This window comes from Glycine max, chromosome 4 (genome assembly GCF_000004515.6).
Source record: "Glycine max cultivar Williams 82 chromosome 4, Glycine_max_v4.0, whole genome shotgun sequence".
NCBI lineage: Eukaryota > Viridiplantae > Streptophyta > Magnoliopsida > Fabales > Fabaceae > Glycine > Glycine max.
The window spans coordinates 42,340,877-42,350,275 of NC_016091.4; the positions used below are offsets into that span (position 1 = coordinate 42,340,877).

Below are 9,399 nucleotides of genomic sequence, written 5' to 3' on the forward strand. Positions count from 1 at the left end.
CTACCTTGTTAAGGTCTACTAAAGTAAATCCCAATGGATCTTGATGCACACCGGTATTCCCATTAACCCACTTACACTTAAAAACAAGCACTCTAAATTCATTATAATCAACCTCCCATATTTCTTCAATCACGCCAAAGTAAGCCATGGAGGCTCGAATCGGGTTGTTGTCTGATGCACTACAAAAGTAATCGGAATCATCATCTACACTTACCCCACTGTTTTGCACAGAACTTTTATCATCCTATGACTTCGTGTAGAAGGAATAATTATTGATGTCATATCCCTTCCAAGTAGGGACATTGAGATTTGGCCCAATAGCTAACAATCTCAATGTTTTGGAAGCATTGTCATCAACAAAGATAGTTTGTCTAAACCAATTGATGAAAGTTCTATTGTGCTATTGCAACACCCTCATCATGTTCATTTTTGGGTGAGTAGCTGTGACATTTTTTTGTGAGCCTCTATGTACGGTAACACCTCTGTTGTGTTGTTTAATATATAGAGATGTGCTTGTGATACCTCATGTCGACCCATTGTGACAACATTGTATCCTTGTGTACCCTTACCTCGTCGTGTCTGGTCATGTTGAGTTTCAAGAAGACCGACAAATTTAATTGTTTCAATGTACTGGGAGCAAAACTCAATACATTTTTCAACAATGTACCTTTCGATAATTGAGGCTTCTGGCCAGTATTGGTTTTTGGTATAACCCTTTAACACCTTTATGTATTGCTCAAATGGATATATTCACCGTAAAAACACAAGACCACACAACTAGATTTCCCTCATGAGATGAATAATTAAGTGAACCATTATGTCAAAAAATGATGGAGGAAAATACATCTCCATTTGACAAAGGACAATGGCAGACTCATTCTCCAATTCATCCAATTTTTTAGGATCAATGACTTTGCTACAAATAACATTAAAAAGGAAGCACAAACGAGTTATGGAAACCCTAACCTTGTCAGGCAAGCTACCATGAATCACTATAGGCAATAGTTGTTGCATTAACACATGACAATCATGAGATTTCAAGCCAACCAATTTGAGATCATTGAGGGACACAAGGCTCTTGATATTCTTGTGGGACTTTTAGACTATTTAGGCATTGACAAAAACTTCTCTTTTCTTTTTGTTGACATTGTATAACATGTTGGGGGTAGATACGTTCGCGGACCTTATGAGATAGGATGCAACTAGTCTCATATACCCATGTCAACCAAGTCTTGATGACACTTCAAACCATCCTTTGTCTTGCCTTTAATGTTAAGGAGGGTGTCAATTAAAGTATCACAAACATTTTTCTCCACATGCATGACGTTTACACAATGTCTAACATGAAGATTGGACTAGCATGGAAGATCAAAGAATATTGACATTTTCTTCCATATGTTTGCATCAGATGATGATTTTTATGTGTCTTCCTAAAGATAGTTACGATGTCCTTTACCCAATCATAAACCTCTTTTCCAGCTAATGGATTTGGCACGCTTTCATTTTCTTGAGTTCCATCAAAAGCTATCTTCAATCGCCAATATGGATGATAATATTTGAGAGATCTTCGGTGCCTGGTATATACTGTCTTCTTTCCATGTTTGAGTTGGAAGAAACTTGTATTTTTCTCACAGATAGGACATGCGTGATGTATTTTGACACTATATCCACTCAAATTCCCATATGTTGGAAAGTCATTAATGGTACAAAATACCATTGCACACAATCGAACGTCTAATGCAGATTCTTATCCCACATATCAATCCCGTCTTCCCACAATTTTCTCAAGTATTCAATTAACGGACAAAGATACACATGAATATCATTTCCTGGCTGCCTTGGACCCGCTATCATCATACAAAGCATTATGTGCTTTCGCTTGATGCACAACCAAGGAGGGAGGTTATAAATCATCAACAAAATAGACCAGGAACTGTGGTTAGTGCTTAAGTTTCCAAAAGGATTCATTCCATCCAAAGCTAGACCAAGCCTTAGATTTATTAGCTCGTCCCCAAAATCAGGATACAGATGGTCGATTGCCTTCCATTCCGGACTATCAGCCAGATGTTGGAGGAATCCATCAGTTTTTCTGGCGTCTGCATGCCATGTAAGGTTTTTTGCAACATGTCCATTAATAAACAATTGCTTAAACTTTGGTATTATTGGAACATACCAACACACCTTTGCTAGACGACTGTTGTTTGCAATTACATCAACACTGCATTCCCCATCGTTCACTTTGTACCCTAATACCCCACATGTGGGGCAATTACACTTTTCTACAAACTCATTTCTATACAAAATGGAATCATTAGGGCATGCATGGATTTTCTAGTACTCCATTCCCACCGGACATAAAAAAATTTCACCTCGTAGTGATTTTTTGGCAACGTGTTATCTTCAGGAAGCATTTTTTTCAATAACACTAGAAATTCAGTGAAGCTTTTGTCACTCCACCCAAATCGTGCCTTCAAGTTGACCAAAGCTAACACCGATGACAACCTTGTGAAAGTTGTGCACCCTGAATACAAAGGCTTTTTAGAATCATTTTCTATTTTCTCATACAAAGGTGCATGTGTTTGCTGAAAACTATCTTGCCCAAGGTCACAAATCATGTCTTCTATACAATGTCTGATGTCTTCATCAACCAACTGAGTTTGAGGGGCAGTTGGCATGTCTGGCAATTCACCATGTCATATCCATTTTGTGTAAGAAGGAATGATCTCGTCACATATAAGATGTGATCTTATGTTATTTACAGGTTGGCGTCTCCCATTCCCACATTTAACATAGGGACAAAAAAATTTCTCGTGCAAAGAAGATGCATTATATTCATCAAATTGTAGGAATTGTTCTACCCCATTCTCATACATCTCACTAATGCATGATGCTTGCATCCAACTTCGATCCATGTTTCCCCTTTGCTATGACACTTAATTAAGTTATCTAACATGCATGAAAACCTAACTTTTTTCATAAAAGTTGTGGCCCTATCCCATTCAGGAAGACATTTTTTATAGTAGCTTCGTACGTAAAGGGTAATTGTTTTTTGTTAAATGTGTCGAAATTTCAACAGTATTTTGCATTGGTCTCAAAGTACACAAGATGAAACCGGTGGCATGTCATCATCCACCACATTCAACTATGCACTCGAAGAACAAAGTGAAATGTAGTATACCAAAATGTCATCAAATTTAACAAAAGACAATTATACTATAGTATGAATTCACTATAAAAAAAATTAGTCTTCCCAAACTATCCAAACGGACAATTCAAGATTGAATACATTGATTAATGCAAATTGTCCGAAATAATAGTTGTATTCAATCTCAAACGAAAAACTAAGATTGACTCTCAATGCACATAATTGCTTACATGTGGCAATAGTCATATAACAACAACAATGTAATAAGCAGAGGAGTGGGACAATGAAGTACATACCTGGAAAGGTGGTCATTAACAAAAGCAAGGAGTGTGAAGATGGCACTGGTATGGTGTTCACAAGTATGGACTCAAGTACACTGCTTGACCAACAAGACTTGACTTCCTAAGTTTGAGTCAAATACTTGTACCTACAAAGAAAACCAATTTTTAAACATTGAACATTAATTAAGGCAGAAAAATTGAAACAAACTTGTTATTGTAACAAGTGGACAGCTAAAACTTTATGACATAGGAAGAGGTCATATTGGAGCAACAATGAAAGCAAAACTTTATTACTTGCTGTAGCATAGAGCTTCAGAATGGTATTCATTTTGTTCAATATTGATACTATGAATTTGTGCTATCCTAGATTTTATGTTCTCAGCTTTCTTTCTTTATCCTTGGCAGCCGATATTTTTGTCATTCCTTTATGGAGGGGAAGTGGATACACGACAATGTTTGTTCAAGGTTTGACAAAAATTACTCTCTTATTTATTTCTAAAAAATCAATAATTGTTTTGAATCCACCTGATTGCTAATTTGTATTTGGGAAGACCGAGAGAGAAATATTTTCTCTCTCATTATATATAGGTATTATTATGATATTATCTATTACTTGGTTGGGAGTATATCAAAGAACTAGAAAGATAGGGACTTTTTCCTTCTTGATATTAATATCTTCAGACGGGGGTCAAAGATATTGTAATGTGTCCACTTATATTCATGGACTCTATTGTTATCCGCTAAGCAAATAAGGATATCCTAATTGGCAATTAGCAAGTTCAAAGGGTTAGATTGTACAGTACACTGCAAATAACATAACCATTAAAAATCAACCAAAAGTGAAAGCATTAATAAACATACACAAATCATATTTGGTGACTATTTTGATCCTTTTGTGAGAAAGAGAAGATCTAGCTGGCCATACAACTTAACAAAATCTTGTCTAGTAGCTAATTCATGTACTTCCCGAGCCTGGAGAAAGAGATGCAGTTTTAGTTACATATATAAAAAGATGTTAATAATTTGCCACTAGGTCCTGGACAGTTTCTAGATTCATATAAACTACTGTTGACACCCTTTGGATATACCTTACCTATCAAGAAATCAAATTCTAATCTCTCCCTGCACATAGTTATGGACATGCTTCCTCTTAACAAATTTTCTACTTACAGAAACTGAAATATTATTAAAAAAACATGTAAAAAATGATTTATTTATTCCGAGTGTTTTCTTTTTCAACACTTCCATCGTAGTCTCACAATACGTATTCGTTCTTTTCTTGCAGTCCAGACGCCACACATGGTTTCTACAGGTCTTGAAGATTACAAGGCCAGGGGAACACAAGCGGCTCCTTACTTTATTGTGTCCTTTTACACAGAATTTGCAGAGAGCAAGGACTTGGTACTGATCCGTGGGGATGTCGTATTTACCAGCAAGCTTACTGACTCGGAGGCAAAATGGCTTTTGGAAGCTGCTCAGTCTTTTTATTTGAATGATGCTAGGTACAAACTGGTTGAGAGGTTCAAGAGACAAACACATGATTTTGAGTTCAAAGATGTCTTGCAAGTATTGGACATGCCTATTTTGTAACCTTTTTTTTAATTGGACAACTGCTAAACTAAACAGCAGTAAGGCAAGAGTGGAAGGATTGATTTGATCAAAGGATGAAGTTGCAAATGAAGGAAAGGAAGAAGAGTAACAGGGAATGTCACCGGGTGTCAGGAAAGGATTCATCATTTGTAATCATATTCTTTTTGTATAAGAAAGGGGGGCTTGGACTGAGCTTCCTATTATATTGTAGTCTTGGATCCAGTCTTTGTTTTTTCTTTCATGCTGATTCAATTAAGAGATATTTGAATGAATTTTTATTTCAAAATATCTATATAATGTTGCAAACAAACAAGTAAAAGAAAAATCCGAGTTTGGTCTTTTTTGTTTAAGATTACATATATCGTATATGGAAGACAATTTTATTTAAGTCAATAGATCCCTTTCCTGTATCTGGGTGTATGTGTGTGATCCTTTCCCTCTCTATATAGAGAGAGAATGTTTTTTTTTACCGTGTTCAATATTAATAAGATTGGTAATAAATCACTAATATTATTACCAAATAATTAAACAATAACTTTATCTTTGGGTCATCACCAAATAATTATACAATAACTTTAAGTGTAAACTGCAAAATGTTTGAACTTGAACTTCTATGTGTAAGGTTCAAACATGCTTGTCCTAGAGGCTAGAGATAATGTGGTAGGGCATTATCATTACCGTAAAACCTTTTCTTGGGTAGTGTCCAATAGTTGTTTGAGGTCAATGAGTAATAGTTTTGCCTTGTTAGTCAATTTTTCGGGCAATTCACTGCACATATAGGATTCAAATCCTGCCTTATTGCCTGTCTGTTTAAACTTGAGGTGTTATTGTAGCTTTCTTAGCATTTTTGTTTGTGACTATTCTGAATTTTATAGTGATATGGATTATAAATAATTCCAGTATGCAATTTGTATTTTCTAGTAATTAGTGATGAATAGTATTATTGGATATGTAGTTATTCCAAATATGGTACGGTTCCATTGAGGTGGGCAATTTGAAACTAAATGATTGAACAAATGTCAAGACATTACATGGGTACAGGATGTTAGATCTCCTTATTCACTATATCTTCTTGTAAGTTTCTTGGTTCTTTTATTTTTGTTCCTTTTTATCAACCTGGAAACAGAGCAGATTAGCTTGACTCCATTTATGAAAATTCATGTTACTATTTCCCTTTACTTTGTAAACTCAAGGTTAGAAGCTATATAAAGGTAAAAGGGTAACAAGGTTGCTATCAATAGAATAATCAATTCAACTAGATAAGAGCAGCTTGATTCAGAAGTAGGTATGCCACATCGTTTGGTGCATTTTCTCCATTATGTAGAACTTAAGCTCTTATTCTCAGTAATCTGTTATGATTTGGTTCGACTATGGTACTCGCAGAGGGCTCTCTAAAATTTAATGGTTGGGACTGGGCTTGGGCAAGGGGTCATCTATATGTTACAACTTCTACATGATTTGTTTTGTTGTGTTGGTCTGGTCTGGTCACTCCTTGTGGCCTTGCCAATGTTCTTCTATTAATGTTTTGATTCTTAAAAAAAAAATAAACTGTTTTCTCAAATTGGTCCTTGCAAATGAATTAACAGCACTAAATCATTAAGTACAAGATTCGTTAACTACAAGGTTGTTATCAACAATAAATGACCACGGGATGGCAAAGAATTTTCCTTTGAACTTTCATTTTCATCTAGCTTTTCCTAATATAGAAACACATCCATTGGTGAACAAGTGTCTAAAGAATCTCATTTTCATATCATATGTATATGTAACTTCTAAGTAATCATATTACATATAAATTAAAGCATTCAAATCATGAATAAATTCTAAAGTCAGAATTTTATAACAGAAGTTAATGCACTTCCAACATCAGTTTGTACAATACACACACATGTATAATATGTCAAGGTAATTGTTGTTCCTTGACATTCAATCTTGGCCTGTGAAGCAACTCTATGAACTACCTTACCTTATACCTTTGTGGCCATTCAGAGATCTATTTTAAATATTTGAAGCATTCCTAATCACACCATGGTCAATTAACAGAATTTCTCCATTATAAAATGGACTACAACATAAAGACACAATTTTATAAAACTGCTTTGTTTCCTATATTACGAGAAGGAGACGCTCCGCTGATGAGTTAAGAACACCTACTTAAGCTATTGAAGAGCTTGGCTTAGGGAATAAAAAGAAGGAACACGTACATGCATGTTAGGTTGTCGATGGTTTGGTTAATTGAAGGATTGTATTGAGGAGAAAAGGAAAAGATAGGTTGGCTTATGTTGGGTGGTGGTAGATGATTTGTGGAGGTTGCAATGAAAATGAAGGAAATGAATCTGAGAGGTGGCTTGGGGAACTAAATCATGTTTTTTTTTTCTTTTTTTTTCAATATTTGCTTATTCCTGGCTTGGGGAAAACAAACTCTGAGGCAACATCCCTTATTTGACTGGACTGAAGGAGTTAGAATCTTTGAAAAGCTTCATTGAAGAATGTTGTGACAACAACAACTTCAAACTCCCAACAAAATACAATTCTTGAGGTATTGAAATATGTCCTATAGACAGCAAACAGGAAATTTCAGCCTTTGGTAGATTTGTTGAGGAATGGGACACTAACAAAGGGAACAAACATGCTATTAGAGTTCTTTTTAACTTATCTATCAACCTTGTAAATAAAGGTAGGGCCATTAGACCTGCCATTGTGTCACCTTTGCTTCAATTGCTAAAGGACACAAAGTTGGGCATGATTATAGAGGCATTCTACAGTTTGTTACTCCTTGTATGAAATTCAGAAGCAAGACAAAAGACACCGCGCTTATGACAATGACTACTAATACAATATAAAATGGGAAGTTGTCATTGACTACTAATTTAACTCCAAATGGGAAGTTGTCAATGTCAATGGTAACACATAGCATCTTAAATAGAAGCCAATAGCTAATAATCTTCCAATTTCTTGCAAATAGAAGCAAATTGTTTGATTCCAGAGGCATCACTGGATTAGTATGACACTAAGACCTAGCCCATATGGTATGATTCATTACACAATGAAATAGAATTTGACTTTGGTAGCAAAGTCTTCCTAATCCAGCAATCAAAGATAATTGTTTGACATACCTTAATTTAGTAATAATGTTGTAAAATAGCAGCAGCAACATCACATCCCCAGATCCCCAATCCATTTAGAGCAACATACTAGCAACTAAAATATGATATGACCAATGCAATCCTTGAAAGACTTGTCCTTTTAGCAGTTGGCCGACAACCCAAGTTTTAATTAACAATAACTCATATTGTCATATATAGGTCTAAGTCAATAATAAAAACATGTGTTCAAAAATAAAGTTAGATAATATGTAATATGCCTGCTATTATTTGTCAAAAAGTCCTAAAATGTATATAGTAGTTGTTTCTTTTTTGTTTTGTTTCCAGAATTGTTTGTTTGGCTTTGGTGTAATGTAAATGTGTGATACATTGCACTCCATCTTGGTTGTTTGATGTGGTGCCCTTAATCTTCTTCTTCATCGCTGTTAAACAAGGGAAAAGTTGCCTATATAGAGCCTAGAGGTTGAGAGTAATCACTAATTCAGCATGGCTCTTGCCCAATTAGTTTTTAGGGGAAGCTCATAAAATCTTTTATACAAGCCTATTCTGAGCTTTTGGAAATGAAAATTAAATTGCCAACAATAAACAAACGTTTATGGTGATGCTCTTAGCTATAAAGATGAACAATACATATAAAATGCAATGCAAATGGTGTTTGACAAGTTTCTATGAATATTTTTGTATAGAGCAAAATTTGCACTCCTTTCATATAGGCTTAGACGATTGTGTCCCATATGCAGCAATAGCTACCAATGTACTAAAAGCATCCAAAATTGTATGCACTGCTATTAAGGTCTCAAATGGCAAACAAACGTGTGGCCTGACTAGCAAAGTGGTGATATTATCATCAAAGGTAAGACTAAAAGGTAGCCATAGCTATCAACAAGAGGAGCCTAGTCTATAAGTAAGATTACTACCAAATTATAAATCATTTTAAAAATGACTGGAATGGCTTTGATATGGTTTTATAAGGAAAAAATGTTACAAATTTGGTCTCAAGTCAAAAATAGAAGAACAGAAAGATATACTCAATAATATCATATAAGAATAAAGAGTTACTCAAAAGATTATTGTAGAGGCCAAAATTACAAAAGCATTTTTTTTATCAACTTGTAGTTATTTAACTAGTCTCTAAGCATTAAGTAAACTTCTTGAGAAGAGTTCACACCAAGCAAAATTTAAGTGGTATTATACAAAATTGAACCCACGTCCATAAAGAAAATAAGAGTTAACTTAGAATCCTTAATGACTTGTGCTTATCCACATTAGCTTCTATAAT

At 34.9% G+C, this 9,399-nt stretch overlaps 1 pseudogene; it reads left to right on the forward strand.

Annotated features, from left to right (window-relative positions):
• Positions 1 to 3,428: 3,428 nt before the first annotated feature.
• On the forward strand, positions 3,429 to 5,016 carry LOC100801321 (uncharacterized; annotated as a pseudogene).
• The last annotated feature ends 4,383 nt before the right edge of the window (positions 5,017 to 9,399 follow it).